The sequence below is a fragment of the Palaemon carinicauda genome, chromosome 14 (genome assembly GCF_036898095.1).
Source record: "Palaemon carinicauda isolate YSFRI2023 chromosome 14, ASM3689809v2, whole genome shotgun sequence".
NCBI lineage: Eukaryota > Metazoa > Arthropoda > Malacostraca > Decapoda > Palaemonidae > Palaemon > Palaemon carinicauda.
In genome coordinates, this window is record NC_090738.1 from 47,456,049 (window position 1) to 47,472,600 (window position 16,552).

At 46.7% G+C, this 16,552-nt stretch overlaps 1 protein-coding gene across 3 annotated transcripts in view; it reads left to right on the top strand.

Annotated features, from left to right (window-relative positions):
- The window catches only part of dia (diaphanous related formin 1), a 299,177-nt gene that overhangs the window by 759 nt on the left and 281,866 nt on the right, over nucleotides 1–16,552 (top strand). The gene's annotated exons all lie outside the window — the stretch shown is intronic.

Sequence of the window (16,552 nt, forward strand, 5' to 3'; positions counted from 1 at the left end):
CATAAGGGATGGGTAGGCTATGTTTATATCATAGGCGAGCTAGTGCCAGAAAAGCATTACAAAAATACCTAGACTGAGTATGTTCTTATTTTCATAGCTATGTTGTATCTATAAAGTAGCAATGCAGGCCAATTTTTTTTTCGGAATTTTAGGGTACTTTGACATTTGGGTTTTCCTATGGGAAAACTCCCGTTTTCTTCAAAAGGGACCCATATTTTTACATTAGAATTCAGCCTCAGCTAACATTAAAATTCAAATTATCAGTATGACTGGAGAGTAGAATAGAATACAGTTTGTTCCAACAATAAACAAATATTATGCTATTTAATAGGAACTATCCTTTTGGTGAAGCTGAAAGGATAATCCCTATTAAACAGCTAAAGTTTTTTACAAATTTGTCAAATCGACCAGATTACTTTTACGGGTTTATTTCTCGTCGTCTGTCAGACACTACAGGTCTGTTCAGGTGGGCCTTGGTGTGTGAAAATAATTTCTTTCCAGTTAATATTTTGCTCTGTATCATTATCAGTTATTTCGCTAGCATTTGTATTCAGGCTTAATAGTTTTCAGGTCACTATCATAACACTTTATAAAAAGATAAGTCTTCAGGTTTTTCTTGAAAGCTGCCACATTTTTGCTATTCTTGTTATCGAGTGGAAGGTCGTTGAAGAGTCTCAGTGCAGCATAACTGAACGTTCTTCCTCCTATTGCATGATTCACACTAATTTCGAATAGTCTCTGTGGGTCATCAGCATGTCTAACTCTTACAGCGGCGCTGGTAGCTTCAGGGTAGGGGACCAAGCAATCACTAAGATATTTAGGCTTATCACTTGTAAGTGCTTTGTGAGTCATCAAACAAATTTTAAATTCAATTCTAGCCTTAACAGGTAACCAATGTAGATTGATCAGTGCAGGAGTTATTCTCTCCCGAGGTTTAATGCCTTTTATCAGTCTAGCCGCTCGGTTTTGCACATTTTGAAGCTTTCTTAGTAGTGTATTGGGCAATTTATAGTACAGAGAATTGCAATAATCAAGCCTTGATATTACGTGATTCATCACTAAAATTTTTGTACTGCCCTGTGTTAAATATTTTCTAATAAATGCTATGTTTCTCAAGTGATAATTACACACTTTCACTGTGTTCACTATTTGATCCCTCATTGACAAATTGCAATCTATCAGTACACCCAAATTTTTCACCATAACCAAGCAAAATCCCAATTTCACCTAAAACAATTTTCATATGGTAAATTTAGAGTTGGGAAATGCTTGAAGTTGGAGCAGGAACAAAACATTTTCAAACATTGTGAAAATAACGTAAATTGTAGGACCGAAGTAGGCAGCATAAGTACATTTTGCATACAGTATTAATTTACTCTTAATCTCTTGGAAAACTACTTTTAAATGAACAACAACCAGTGGAAGCATCTGGAGGTGCTCATCTGTGGAATTTGTTCCTACGTGTATACAAACATTTGTTCCTTTGAATATGGATTAGTTTTCAGTATGAGCTGGAATGGCCTTTGAAATCACGAGAGGTAATGACCATAGGCAAGAAGTCCCTCCCTTTCATCTCTCAGAAGATCTTCTCTTTGTTTTTAGCTGGAAGAGGTACGGTTGGGCCAATAATCAAATTTTTCACTTTATTTCTCTCAGGAATGGGGTACTGGGGGGTTATTTGCTTCTCCGAGAAGAGCAACTTCACCTCCAGCTGCAGGGGAGCCTTTCTCCCTTTCAGATGTACTGCAGATGTGGCCAACCTTAGGGATTACGGAACCCCCTTTGAGGGAAGAACTTCTGCATCTCTTTCAGTGCGGTGCTAGGGAGTACCCTTCGCCAGAGCCTTCAATATATCATTCTCTGGAGTTGTGCGAAGTCCATCTGTGGTCCTCTCCTGGACCTTCCACATGCGGACGAAGCGATCGCTCGCATGGGCCCCTCCAACGGCCTCCTGCTGATGACGACCCTATTCGCCATCCTGGGACCTCGTCGTGCTGTGACCTCCAACCTTCTGTTTCTTCCCACAGGAACCTGTCGGTTGCAGTTGATGATCTTCCGGGGACCAGCGCTTCTACCAGCAGCAGCGCGAAAGGACGAGCCTTGCCGTTGCCTCTCCTTCCTGGAAACTTCCCTTGATTGCCATTTGCGATGATCTGAAGATCAACTGGATCGTAGGTTATCATGGTCCGAACGCTCTTCTTCTGGAAGGTGTTCTTGCCCTAGAGCTTCATGCTTACGAAACCTTCGGTCTCAACGCTCTCCTCGGAGGCGTTCCTCTTCACAAGGAGAAGTTTCGCGATCGCGCCCTGCACTATCACGAGCATCCCAGTCTAGACTTAGGTCCATATGCTCGCGTTCTAGATCACGAGGACAAGGCTCGCAAGGATGACGCTCCTGTTTATGAGGGCGTGTTCACGAGAACAACGTTCATGTTTGCGTGGCCAATGCTCGCGTTCGCGAGCTAGGCATTCACGACGCTCACGCCATCCTCGAACAAGAGCTAGATGCTCCCGTTCACGAACAGCTTGTTCACGATCGCGAACTGCGCATTCACAATCTAGGTCTAGACGTTCCTCGTCTAGAGATAGAGGAAGGCGTTCGTGCAGCCTATCAGCGCGTAGCTCCTCTACCCGACCTTCACCTAAACGACCTCGGAATGAACCTGATCATGAGACTGACCGTCCCTCAGACAGGCGTTCAGCTAAACCTCCAGTGCCGTTTACCGCCTGGGGAGTGTTAGCAAAGCTTGAGTTATTTACATAAATTGGCCCACCATCACCTGTCCCTCAGAAGTCCTGCCCGCAATCAAAAGTGACATAGCTCACAGCTGTGAGAGTACATATAGAGGTTGCTGGTACCCCCCAGCCTACCTAATCAAGCGGTTAGGCAGGGTTGCCATCTCGCACTTTAAGTCTAACGGCTACCTGCCAGCTTCACCGAAAGGTAATTCAAATAAATAACTCCAGGTTTGGATTAGTTAGGGAAAAATACAAATTATCTCCGAATTTATCATTTTAATGCTCTCCAGTTGCATCCTTCAGCGGTGTTCGAGGACACTTTTCAACATCCCAGGTACAGCCTCGATGCTTATGTTTTTCTGCCGTTCTGAACTAATGCATGTTAAGGAAAGTGCTCAACAGGATAAGAGTAACACAATCTCATTATGTCATTGATAGTTCCATTGCAGCCATACAGAGTGGTATGAAGATTTACTCTATTGCCTAGTAGAGATCTCTAGGGAAATCTCACACCTTCTACAATTTCTGCGATAGCCCCACGGCAGGATTTTCCATGGCATAGTGGAATCCCTATATCTTCTCATCTGGAGGTTATACAGTATCTCTTCTATCAGAGAGACTGCTTAGCAGCTGTCTGGATGCCTCTGAAAATCCTCAACTGTTGTCTACCAATCAAACGAGCCTTCTTTAGTCGTTGATGGTTGTTCAAGGAGTGTCTCTCCACTCGATGCCTCGACTGTATTCCAATAATCACAGTCTTCTTGTATTACCTTCCTAGGAAGAGACTCAACAACGTTTCTGCGGTAAAAGGCTGTTGCTCGGCCTTCAGCCAATTCTTTAGACTTTACAGGGTAAATATTTCTTCCTCAGAAAAGATTTCTATTATCATATAGACCTTTGAGCAGTCTTGGCCTCCAGTGAAGGTTAGCCTTCCTTCTTTAAACAGGATTCAAGTTCTGGTCTCTTTGAAGAGGGCACCCTACGAACCCTTCAGGCATGTGTCTGACAGGGACCTTACCCTGAAGACACAAGTTAGTGAACTGCTTGGGGTTTTTTTCGACAACACCCATTTAGGGGGTTGGAGACAGGTCTCGCTAAACTTAGTCCCCGAGTTTGTTGCAAAAACCCAAAATACATCATCATCATTGTTGGACGCTAAGTTTTCATCTTTTCAAGTTTTTAGTCTTTGGGAGGTAACCCAGGACCCTGATCAACTCCCACGGTGTCCTATTAGGGGATTGAGGAACTACTTGAAATGTACTAGGGAATTAATTTCCCGTTCCTTAGAGTCCTCATGTATGTTGAGATCACGAGTGGAAGCGCACAACGTTAAAGGCATTGCTACCTCTTGGGCTTTCAAGAAAAGCTTCTGTGTGATACAGGTTCTCTGGGCAGGGGTCTGGAAATGACAGAACACCTTCACTGTCCATTACCTGTGGGATTTGACCCACAGCACTATGGACATGTTTACTCTGGGGCCTGTTGTTGCTGCTCATCAGCTGATATAGCTTCCTCGGCTCCTTAAAAGGACCAGTATCTGTAAAATAAGGGTTAAGGTTACGATCAAGTCTATGAAAACGATGAGTAACTGGCCTTCTTTTCCCATCACTCTTCCTCTCTCTTCAGTTACAATCTCAGAAGCCTTGCCAGCTGTACTTGTTCTAGAGATAGATAATCTCATTTTGCTTTCAGCTGCCGAGTACATAAGCACTCAGATCTTTTTCCCTACATTCGTTACAAGGGGGTATGTGATGTAACTGAGCAAAACTTTCTACTGCATAACACAGCCTTCTACGATGCCTACGCTTTGTGCTTTGGTTATAGCTCTGAGAGGTCTAGTGCAAGCTATCTTAGGATTGCACGGGCCATATTACCCATTTACCTTTCATGGCTCAGATCCTGACTGAAACATTATGTGCTAAGTTTGAGATTCCCGATTAGTTTCCAGCCAGTTGGAAAGGGGAATTCCTCCCGCCTAAGGATGAGTCTGTTATAGTAAAGAACAATGGTTTGTATTTGTGTAGGAATAAATGACAGATTTTGAAAATAATTTATATTTTTCCTAACCATACAAACCTGAGTTCTTTACTCAAACTTTCACGCCATCACCAACCCTCAAGTCCCAGCTACAATCCAATTAAGGTTAAAGTGAGGTACAGGGAAGGTTAAAACTTTAAATGGGACTGCAGCCAAGTTTCGGTGATGGCCTTGCCATTGGGATCGAGGATTAAGAAGGCTTAGGTCTTCTTCAGACTCTGACTGGGAATCCCAGCTGTCTCTTCCTTCAGGAAAGGACCAAGCTCTTGCATCACTAATTTGAGGACCTCAACCTAGCCATATCTAGGAGGCAGGGGGGGAGGAGGGGAATATTGATGGTTTCAATCCCATCCTCCATCTACTGCAAATAGGGGTTTCCCGGTCATACCATCGAGTAACTTGGCAGCAATACGGGGCAGAGCCAAGGATGGCGAGTGTTCTCTCTCTCCCCTGAACTGTTTGTTCCCCAGACTGCGTCCAAGATAGAAATATTGCGTTCCATACTGTTTTCCGTCAGAGAGGAAGGCTTCATACTTTTAGTGGATCTGAAAGATGCATACTGTACTTACTAGTATCCATCCATCAGTCCTCTTGGATGTATTTCACTACATACTCAATTGCGTAGTCTACTTGTTCAAGATACTGTGCTTCGGACTGTCCTCTGTTTCTTAGGTGGTGTCAGCTTGGGCTCATTCACATGGGATGCATATATCATGGTATCTCAATGATTGTTTGATTCTGGCTTCCTCTGAGAAGCTGTTACTAAAGTATCAAGACTGTCTAGTCTTTCTTTTTGTTGTGATGTAGGGATTGTAATAAACTGTGAAAAGTTGAATCTCGCATCCAAGTAGTGGATGAAGTATGTGGGCATGGTGGTAGACACAACAGTAGTGCAACTGTTCTTATTCAAGAGCGAACTGCCTGATCAGCTTTGGCAAAGTCTTTTAGGCCATCTCACCCTACTGGTGTCTACTAGAATTAATTTTAGTGGTGTCTGAAGTATCACTTGTCAGCAGTCAGGCGTCTCCCCACCCATCCAGTTCTAGTGGATGGGGAGGTATGGGAGGATTTCACCTTGGGGCTGGATAACAAGAACTTCACCAAGGGAATCACACTAGACTGGCTACCTCCATACATACTTCTGTTATCAGACTCATCAAAGGATGGGTGGGGTGTGTGCGCCTGGAGGACCTATAGTCCATTTCTTTTAGCGATGCATATTTGCACCGACTCGCAGCGGTGCCCTTTTAGCTCGGAAAAGTTTCCGGATCGCTGATTGGTTGGACGAGATAATTCCAACCAATCAGCGATCTCGAAACTTTTCCGAGCTAAAAGGGCACCGCTGCGAGTCGGTACAAATATGCATCGCTAAAAGAAATGGACTATAGTAGCCTCTGGAGTTTGGATAGAGGAGAGCAGTATCTAGATTTTGTATCAAAAGCATTCCAATAGCATACGTCAATGTGAAGAAGCTCTCTTTTGTGTTACCTTTGTGAGTTGACAAAGCAGATGTACATTAGACAACATACATTGCAGTGAAACTTTCAGCCTGGTATATTCTAGGCAAGAGGAATATACTGTCCTTTTGGACATGCTCAAATCATCAGTAGCAGCTTGTAGGAAGAGAGTGGTCCCTACACTACATCCTTGTGTGGCAAATAAGTTTCTTGCCCTTTGATGTTCACCGATGATCAACCTGATTACCACATGGGCATTGTTTAAGGACGCATTCCAACACCCATGGAATAACTAGGAATCTTGAGCCTTTCCTCTCCAGCCTCATTAGCTGACTGATCAACCAAGTGTTGATAATGTTGGATCTCGGAATAACTTGGGTGGCTCTCAGAAGGCTGCAGGCTTAATGGTACGGTATCCCTATTTGCTGACTTCTTGTTGAGGTCTCGAGAGGACTCATTGAAGCCAAAATTGCCATATCTTTTACATTTAGTGTCGTAGAAGGGGCGTTTATCCTGTCAGAGCTTCTCTGTAGCAACAGTGGCTAATTTATGCTAGATTGGACAATTATGTTGTAAGCTTCATAACCAAGGAACTGTTCTTCACAGATGAGATTTGCGAAGTAAATCTCCTATCCTCATCATACACTTCGTACTTGTATAAAGGTTCTCCGAAATCTCCTGTACATGGGGAGGGGGCTTCGTCCAAGACGGATTGCTGGATTACATAGCCTGGCAGTGGCCAGTCCCTAACATCTTATTCATCCCAGTGAATAGCTGTGTGGAGGTTGCTGGGGTCATTTTCCTCACTCAGTCATGAAGACTGACTTTTCAAGGAAAGAAAAGAACCTTCCAGTTTTGGTTCTAGGAGATTTCCTTCTACTAATGAGTGAGCCTGTTTTAAAGGATGGTAGGTTTGTACAGTACAGTATACTGTATGTAAATGAACAGATTTTGAAAATAATTTGTGTTTGTTCCTTCACTAACAAACCTAACATTATTTATAGGGATTATCTTTCAGCAAAGCTGGAATCTTAGCTGTTAGACTCAATGCAAGGTGGCAACCCTACCTGACAGCTATAGCGGGGAGGGTAAGGTGTGGCTGTGTACCTCCCAGGCACCTGTATCTACATACTCATCAGTGAACTACGTCACTTTTTCCTTTTGGCTTGGCCAGACTAATTGCTTCAAGCCATTCCTTTTCCTATTCTCAAGTGTGACTGTTCCTTTTTTGATGCTTCCATGCGTACCTGCCCTGGTCGCGAAGGGCGCTCATGCAGCACCTTCATGTCGTCGGTGCATGTTGAACCCCATTCGCTGTGCCAGACATGCAGGGGATGTCACTGCAAGCAGGGTTCTCCCTGCGAAAAGTGTAAGGAGTCGCCTACCTCCCAGTGGGAGAATTTTGGGCGTCACAGGAAGATTAAGGCCAAGAGAGCTCTCTCTCCGCCAGGGTCCTCTTCATGGGCAAAGAGACCTTGGGCTTCTTCTTCTTGCCCTCCTGTATCTCTCTCCAAAGATCCTCCTCGCTTGCCTTCCTCCAGAGGGCAGTCAAGTAGGAGCACTGACCAACTAACTCCAAGGCAACCTCGGGGTACTGAGGGGTTGTCACCATTCTCTCTTCCAGATGTGCTACAGGCGTGGCCATCCCTGGGAGTATCTGCTCCACCTTCCAAAGAAGCTCTGCTTCAGCTCCTTCAGTGTGGGGCAAGGAGAGAGACTTCGCCAGTTCCTTCGGCAGGTGACGCCCTTGATGTCTGTGAGGTCCTTCTCTCTTCCTCTCCTGGCCCCTCTACGCATGTACGACAGCCTACTGCTGACAACGAGCCTTCTCACCATCCTGAGCCTCTGTCGTCTTTCCATCAGACGATAGAGTACAGTACACAGGCTGAGAGAAGTTGCAAGACAGAGTACAGTACACAGGCTGAGAGAAGTTGCAAGACCCTTCCTCAGACGGGAAGATCTTGCAGCCCGGCAGTGGTTATGCCTCCCAGGCCACCTAACTTCTCTGATTCCTCTGGTTACCAACAGATGCCTCAGGATGAGATCCCTGCAATGGCAGCTAAAGTCTGTCTGGAATCAACACAACGACTCACTGGACATCTTAGTCCCTATAGGACAGGATCAAGTGACGGATCTTCAGTGGTGGGTGGCAGAAAAGAACCTCCTCAAAGGACTAGATCTTCTCGTCCCTCCTTTGGACTTAATGCTATACACAGACGCATCAAAAGAAGGATGGGGCCCCCACTTTCTGCATCACACAGCCTCAGGCTTTTGGTCCGATTCCGAAAGGTACCAGCACTTAAATCTCTTAGAGATGAAAGCAGCCTTTCTAGCTCTCCAGCAGTTCTATCTGTTGCTGGTGGGTCACTCTATAGTGCTAATGAGTGACAGCAGTGCAGTGGTGGCTTTCATAAACAGACAAGGTGGTACCTTTTTGTAGCCCCTATGCCATCTAGCAATAGAGATACTAAGATGGACAGAAGAACATTTGCTGACCCTATCAGCTCACCGTATTCCTGGCAAGAGGAATGTGCTCACAGACAACTTGAACAGATCGATTCAGATACTGTAGTGGGCTCTGAATGGTCTTCGAATCCTGTGATAGCCAACATAATTCTGACTTTGTTGGGTTCCCCGACTGTGGATCTATTTGCGACGTTTCTGAATTTCAGGCTCCCGCTATATTGCTTCCCAGTTCCGACCCTATGGCTCTATGGCAATATGTATTCCAACAATGTTGGGACAACATTGATGAGTACGCCTTTCCCTCATACTTTCTGATGAGAAAAATGCTCATCAAGACCAGAGCATGCAACAATCTAATATTGACCCTCATAGCTCTGCTATAGCATCATGCAGAATGGTTTCTGGACCTTCAACTCTTAGTAGATCTCCAAAGACAACTATCTCCATGACAAGAGCTACTCAAACAACCACATGTGGACATCTTTCACAAGGCTGTCCCGTCTCTGCGGCTATATGCCTGGAGACTATCATCTTCTCCTCTCTCAGAGAAACTTCTCAAAAGAGAAGGATGTCTGGACACTTACAAAGATCCTCAGCCTCGGTATACCAGGCATAGTGGACAGTCTTCTGTGGTTGGTGTTGTGGAAGGGGTATCTCTCCCCTTGATGCCACTATTTCAGTAATAGCGAAGTTTCTCGTACACCTTCTGGAGGAAAACTCCTTTCAGTCTCGGTGGTAAAAGCCTATCACTCAGCCTTAAGCCTAGCCTTGAAACTGAATGGCGTAGACCTTTCCTCTTCTTTTGATCTTTCCTTACGCATACGGAGTTATGAGATCACTTGTCCCCAATCGGAATTAAGACCTCCTCCTTGGAATGTGGTTCGTGTCTTGAGGTCCTTGAAACGTCCTCCCTACGAACCATTGTGCCATGCAACTGACTGTAATCACACTTTGATTACGATGTTCCTGCTCGCTTTAGCCTCTACAGAGAGAATCGGTGAACTTCATGATCTCTCATACAACATAACCCATTCAAGGTGATGAGGGGGAGGTGATACTCAGTTTCGTCCCTAAGTTCATTGCAAAGACTCAAAATTGGGGGCCACTGGACCCTAGATTTGTTCCCTTTCAGATTAAGAGTCTATGCTCTGTAACCAATGACCCAGTTCAGTTATTACTATGCCCAGTGAGAAATTTGAGATATCTTAAATGCACTGCAGCAACTCGCCCCCAGCTGTAAGCCCTCTTTGTCAGCACTGGTAGAATTAAGAGAAGGGTCACCAAAAACACCATTTCATCATGGGTTTGCAAGGTCATAGACTCTGCTCTAAATCCTGACCCTCCTCCAGCTCGACAACCTAGGGCTCACGATGTCGGGCATCAGTACGCTCCTGGCGTTTAAATGCAACTTTTTAGTGTTGCAGGTGTTACAAGCGGGCATTGGAACCGTCAGACGACCTTCACCACTCACTATTTGCAAGACATGACCCACAGAAGACTCAATACGTTCTCTGTTGGTCCTGTGGTGGCTGCACAACAAATAGTTTAAGAATACCTCGGGCTCCTTGTTGGACAAGTTGCAGATGGTTAAGAGCATTGGTTACCCTAGTTGAGTCTGGGATGAATGAATAAGAATGACTGGCTCCTTTCTTTTTTCATCTTCCACTCTCTTGGGGAACAATGCTATGCGTCTCTCTGCAAGCTGGCCTCATCCTCTGCTGGTAATAACCATTTCCCTTTTGTAACCTAGTATAGTTATAATTTTATACTTTTATACGTCCCCAATGCTTCCCGTGAGGTAGGCATTGGGAAACATCTATGTATGTAAGGAACATTCATATCTTTTAAATAGTAAACTTAGCCGGTGAATATATAATAGCTGACGTCTCGGACGGCTTGACAGAAACCAAAAACTCGCGAGCGATCGCCATGAAGGTTGCGGGTGTGACCACCAGCGCCGACTATCGGCCAGATACCGCATATACTTGTCAACATCTCCAGTTCTTCTCTGTCGGTCTTATCGACAAGTTGATTCCGCTCGCTGATGACCTTGAGTTTTCGTCCTTTTTGGTGAAGTGCTTTATTTTGGTTGTTTTTGAGCTTTCGTTGTGACGGGTGTTTTTTCTTCAATTAAAACTCTTGAAACCCTTTTTTGGCTAGTGTTTATTGTTGATGACTTTGGATTTGTTTTGGATTTTCTCTGATTGTTCAATATGGCTGACCCTTCTCCTATCCCTGGACCTAAATTTCGCAAGTGTAATGCGAGGGATTGTAACAAACGTCTTCCCAAGGCCTCTCTCGACCCACATACCATTTGTTCTAATTGCCGGGGTAAATCCTGCCAATTAGGAGATCGGTGTGATGAGTGCGTGGTCTTGTCGGAATTCGACTGGCTTGAATATGATAAATATACTCGTAAGCTGGAGAGAGATAGGGTGAGGAGAAGCTCCTCTAGGTCGTTGGAATTTTCCTCCTCCCATGCCCCTGAACCTAATCCTTCCCCTGTAGTAGTTGTTCCTGAACCCCCTACTAGCACTCATGAACCGTCCATGCGGGATATGTTTCTTGCGATTCAAGCTTTAGGCAAAAAAGTTGAGTCCTTAGCATCGGACCGTAACCAACTCATGTCAGATGTGAAGTTATTGAAGTGTCAGAGTGTTAAATCAGAAAATCGTAGTGATAAAGTGATAAGTGCGCAAAGTGTATTTAGTGTTGCGACCGAGGGTTCGTCTGTTCGTGCTTGTCGCTCCCCTAGTCCGAGACCTCTTTCAGGCTCCCCTGCACCAGGGAGAAGTAATGTCGTAGGACTTAAGGGGACGAGAGGCTTTAACCAACGTAAAGACGTTCCCTCTTTGGTATTGGACGTTTCTCGTCAAGATCGCCCTTACCATAAGACGGGTGAGACTGTGTTCTCCTCGTCATCCGAAGACTTTTCGCAAAAGAAACCTTGGCGCAAGGTTTCTAGACCCTTGAAGCGAAAATCAGTCCCTTCAGGACAGGTCCAGCGTCCTGGCTGTAGCCATTGGGACAGCTCTGACCCTTTGCAGTCGTCGGAAGACTGTTCGCCTATTAAACGCAAGCGTAACACGGGGTCCGAGGGTCGCGGTAAAGGCAATGTTTTGCCAACACAGACGTTACCGTCGTCTCGGCCCGTTCCGACTCCCGTTGATCCTAAATGGGTTGTCCTGCGGGACATGCAGACTAAGCTTGCCTCCCTTATGGAGGAGTATGACGTTGAGCAGGTTCACGATGATCCTTCGCTTTCGAGTCGCCGTTACGCTGAACGAGACTCTGGCCGTCAGCCGCCCAAACAAGTATTTACTCGTCCGTTTGACGTTAGTGCTGACGTTTCTTGTACTTTGAAACGTGATGTCAGTAGTTTTTCACGTCAGTCACGTGACATGGATCCTCCCTCGCTGCAGTCTCGTGTTGACTTTCAGCCGCTGCCGCAGTCTCGTGTTGACGTTCAGCCGCTGCCGCAGTCTCGTGTTGACGTTCAGCCGCTGCCGCCGCAGCCCCGACCTGACGTTCGCCGACCGGCTCCGTTGCCTCGACGTGACGTTGAGCGTCAATCACCGCAGTCGGAGGTTGTTTTGCCTGATCAGTCTATGCAGTCAAGGCAGTTCCGACGTGACGTCAAGCGTCAATCAACTTCAGTTGTTGTTGTTGGTCAGTCACAAGGATTTCAGTCCTTTCAGCAGCGGCGTGACGTCGCTTCCTCTACTGCTACTGCTGCTCCTTTGCTTGTTGACATTGCCTGTCAAGCGTTGCCGCCGCGGCAGGTCTCTCCTTTTCATGAGACTCGGCAATTGTCGGACGAGGTTCCTTCAGATGAGGAAGTTGCTGATCCCCCTCCTACTGATATTCCTTTGGGGACTTTGTCAGACGGAGAGGAGCCTAAAGCTGCTCAGCCCTCTATGGACTTTAAAAAAATCATGCTGATTTTTAAGGATCTTTTTCCGGACCATTTTGTAACTGCTGCTCCTCGTTCGCCTCCGTCAGAATTTACGCTAGGCCTAGCTACTTCGAAGCCTTCGTTTACTAAGCTAGTGCTCTCTCGCTCTTCTAAGAGAGCTTTACGTTTGCTAGGCGACTGGTTGATCACCAGGAGGAGTTTGGGGAAGACAGCCTTTGCTTTCCCTCCTTTTAAACTGGCTTCTAGAGCGAGCGTCTGGTATGACACGGGAGAAGTTCTCGGCTTGGGAGTTCCTGCCTCTGCCCAGGGAGACTTCTCAAGCCTCGTAGACTCTCCCCGTCGCCTGGCCATGAGACGCTCTAAAGTTTACTGGTCCTCCTCGGACCTTGACCATCTCCTCAAAGGGGTTTACAGGGCCTTCGAAGTTTTTAACTTCTTAGATTGGTCGCTAGGAGCCTTAAGCAGGAAGATCTCGTCGGCCGACCGTGATGTTTCCGTGCTTATTATGTCCTGCATGGACAAAGCCATCCGTGATGGCTCTAATGAGCTCGCCGCTACCTTTACGGCAGGAGTCCTGAAGAAGAGGGAGACTCTTTGCTCGTTCCTTTCGGCAGGAGTAACTCCCTGCCAAAGGTCGGAGCTTCTCTTTGCCCCGTTGTCATCTGCCTTGTTTCCTCAGCAGTTGATCAAGGATATTGCGGCTTCTCTGGTGCAGAAGGATACACATGACCTGATGGCTACTTCTGCTCGCAAGGGAGCTCCTTCTTCGTCTTATGTTGTGAGGCCCAGGATCGATACCCCAGCGACTAGGTTTATCCCGCCCTTTCGTGGCAGAGCCCCCAGCAGGGGAGGCGCTCGTGCCGACGGAAAAAGAGGCAAGAGGAGAGGATCCAAGTCCTCCCGTGGCAGAGTCTGACTGCCCACGTCCTCAGACAGCGGTAGGGGCCAGACTGAACAACTTCTGGCAGGCCTGGGAGAAGAGGGGTGCAGACCGAGAGTCTGTGTTGTTGCTCAAGGAGGGGTACAAAATACCTTTTGTACGCAGACCTCCTCTAGTAACAGTTCCTTTAGACCTCTCTCCCAGGTATCGAGAGGAGTCAAGGAGACAAGCTCTACATCAGCAGGTGTCTCAGTTGCTAGAGAAGGGAGCGGTGGTGAAAATCTCGGACCTTCAATCACCGGGATTTTACAACCATCTCTTCCTAGTCCCAAAGCATACAGGAGGTTGGAGGCCAGTGCTGGATGTCAGTGCGCTCAACGTTTTTGTTGTAAAAACAAAATTTACGATGGAGACCACGAAGTCCGTCCTAGCAGCGGTCAGAGAGGGAGACTGGATGGTCTCTCTCGACCTGCAGGATGCGTACTTCCACATTCCTATACACCCGGATTCTCAACCGTATCTAAGGTTTGTATACAAGAATGTGCGTCGTCCCGTCATCGCTGTCTGCAGGACCTTCAATGGACGTTGGATCTTGCAAAGAGTTGGGACTGCTAGTGAACTTAGAAAAGTCTCATCAACTGAATCCCTCCCAGACGATTCTCTATTTGGGGATGGAGATTCGCAGTCTAGCTTTTCGGGCTTTTCCGTCTGCCACCAGGATAGATCAAGCCTTGCTCAAAGTCCGCCTCATGCTGAGAAAAGACCGTTGCTCAGTGAGAAGTTGGATGAGCCTCCTAGGGACTCTTGTCATCCCTGGAACAATTTATCTCTCTAGGGAGACTTCACCTTCGCCCTCTCCAGTTCCATCTAGACTCCCATTGGAACAAGGGCAAGACTTTGGAAGCTATTTCAATCCCGATCTCCGAGCCAGTAAAAACGTGCCTGAACTGGTGGGACAGCAACATAAGTCTTCGAGAGGGTCTGTCCCTGGCGGTCAAGAACCCAAACCACGTGTTATTCTCAGACGCGTCGGATTTGGGTTGGGGAGCGACTCTGGACGGTCTGGAATGTTCGGGTCTTTGGACGTCGGATCAGAGGAGCCTGCACATCAACTGCAAGGAGCTGTTGGCTGTTCACTTGGCCTTGACGAGTTTCGAGAGTCTTCTACGAAACAAAGTGGTAGAAGTGAATTCGGACAACACCACAGCCTTGGCGTACATCTCCAAGCAAGGAGGCACTCACTCCCACACACTGTTCGTCATCGCAAGGGACCTCCTCATCTGGTCAAAAGATCGAGGCATCTCACTGTTGACAAGATTCATCCAGGGGGAATTGAACGTCTTGGCGGACTGTCTCAGTCGGAGAGGTCAGGTGATCCCCACAGAATGGACCCTCCACAAGGACGTGTGCAAGAGTCTTTGGATGGCTTGGGGTCAACCCACCATAGACCTCTTTGCGACCTCGTTGACCAAAAGGCTCCCGACCTATTGCTCTCCAGTCCCAGATCCAGAGGCGGCCCACATAGATGCTTTTCTGCTGGACTGGTCTCACCTGGACGCGTACGCATTCCCGCCGTTCAAGATCATCAACAGGGTGCTGCAGAAGTTCGCCTCTCACGAAGGGACAAGGTTGACGTTGGTTGCTCCCCTCTGGCCCGCGAGAGAGTGGTACTTCAATGGCTGGTAGACGTTCCAAGGAGTCTGCCTTTAAGGATGGATCTCTTACGGCAGCCCCTCGTAAGGAGTCTTCATCAAAGCCTCCCCGCGCTTCGTCTGACTGCCTTCAGACTATCGAAAGACTCTCAAGAGCTCGAGGATTTTCGAAGGAGGCAGCCAGAGCGATCGCGAGGGCTAGGAGAACATCTACCATCAAGGTCTACCAGTCGAAGTGGGAGGTCTTTAGAGATTGGTGCAAGTCATCATCCATTTCCTCTTCCAGTACCTCTGTAGCCCAAATTGCAGACTTTCTCCTGCATCTGAGAAATGTTCGCTCCCTCTCTGCTCCCACTATTAAGGGCTACAGGAGCATGTTGGCTTCTGTGTTCAGACATAGAGGCTTGGATCTGTCCAATAATAAAGATCTCCAAGATCTCCTTAAGTCCTTCGAGACCTCTAAGGAGCGTCGTATGTCAACTCCTGGTTGGAACTTAGACGTGGTCCTAAGGTTCCTAATGTCCGACAGGTTTGAGCCATTGCATTCAGCCTCCCTGAAGGATCTCACCCTCAAGACGCTTTTTTTGGTGTGCTTGGCTTCGGCTAAAAGGGTCAGTGAGATCCATGCCTTTAGTAAAAACATCGGCTTCTCTACAGATAAAGCCACATGTTCGCTTCAGCTTGGTTTCTTGGCCAAAAATGAACTGCCTTCTTGTCCTTGGCCTAAATCTTTTGATATACCTTGCCTATCAGAGATTGTAGGCAACGAGGTTGAAAGAGTACTGTGCCCAGTTAGAGCTCTTAAGTTTTATTTAGCTCGTACCAGATCTTTACGAGGTGGGTCTGAGGCCTTATGGTGCTCCGTTAAGAAGCCCTCATTGCCTATGTCTAAAAATGCTTTATCGTATTTTATTAGATTTTTAATCCGAGAGGCACATTCTCACTTAAGTGAAAAAGATCGTTGTTTACTTAAGGTCAAGACGCACGAAGTAAGAGCGATAGCAACTTCTGTGGCTTTTAAGCAAAACAGATCTCTGCGAAGTATTATGGACGCGACCTTTTGGAGGAGCAAGTCGGTGTTCGCTTCATTTTACTTAAAAGACGTCCAGACTCTTTATGAGGACTGCTACACACTGGGTCCATTCGTTGCAGCGAGTGCAGTAGTGGGTGAGGGTTCTACCACTACATTCCCTTAATCCCAATATCCTTTTAATCTTGTCTTGGGTTGTACGGAAGACTGAGAAGTCTTTCGCATCCTTTTTTATTTGGCGGGTGGTCAAATGTCGTTTCTTGAGAGCGCCCAGATTAAGGGTTTTGATGAGGTCCTGTTGTATGGGTGGTCGCCCTGGATATAACAGCTCCTGGGAGTCTTTCAGCATCCTGAGAGGATGGCTGGGCTTCGTGAG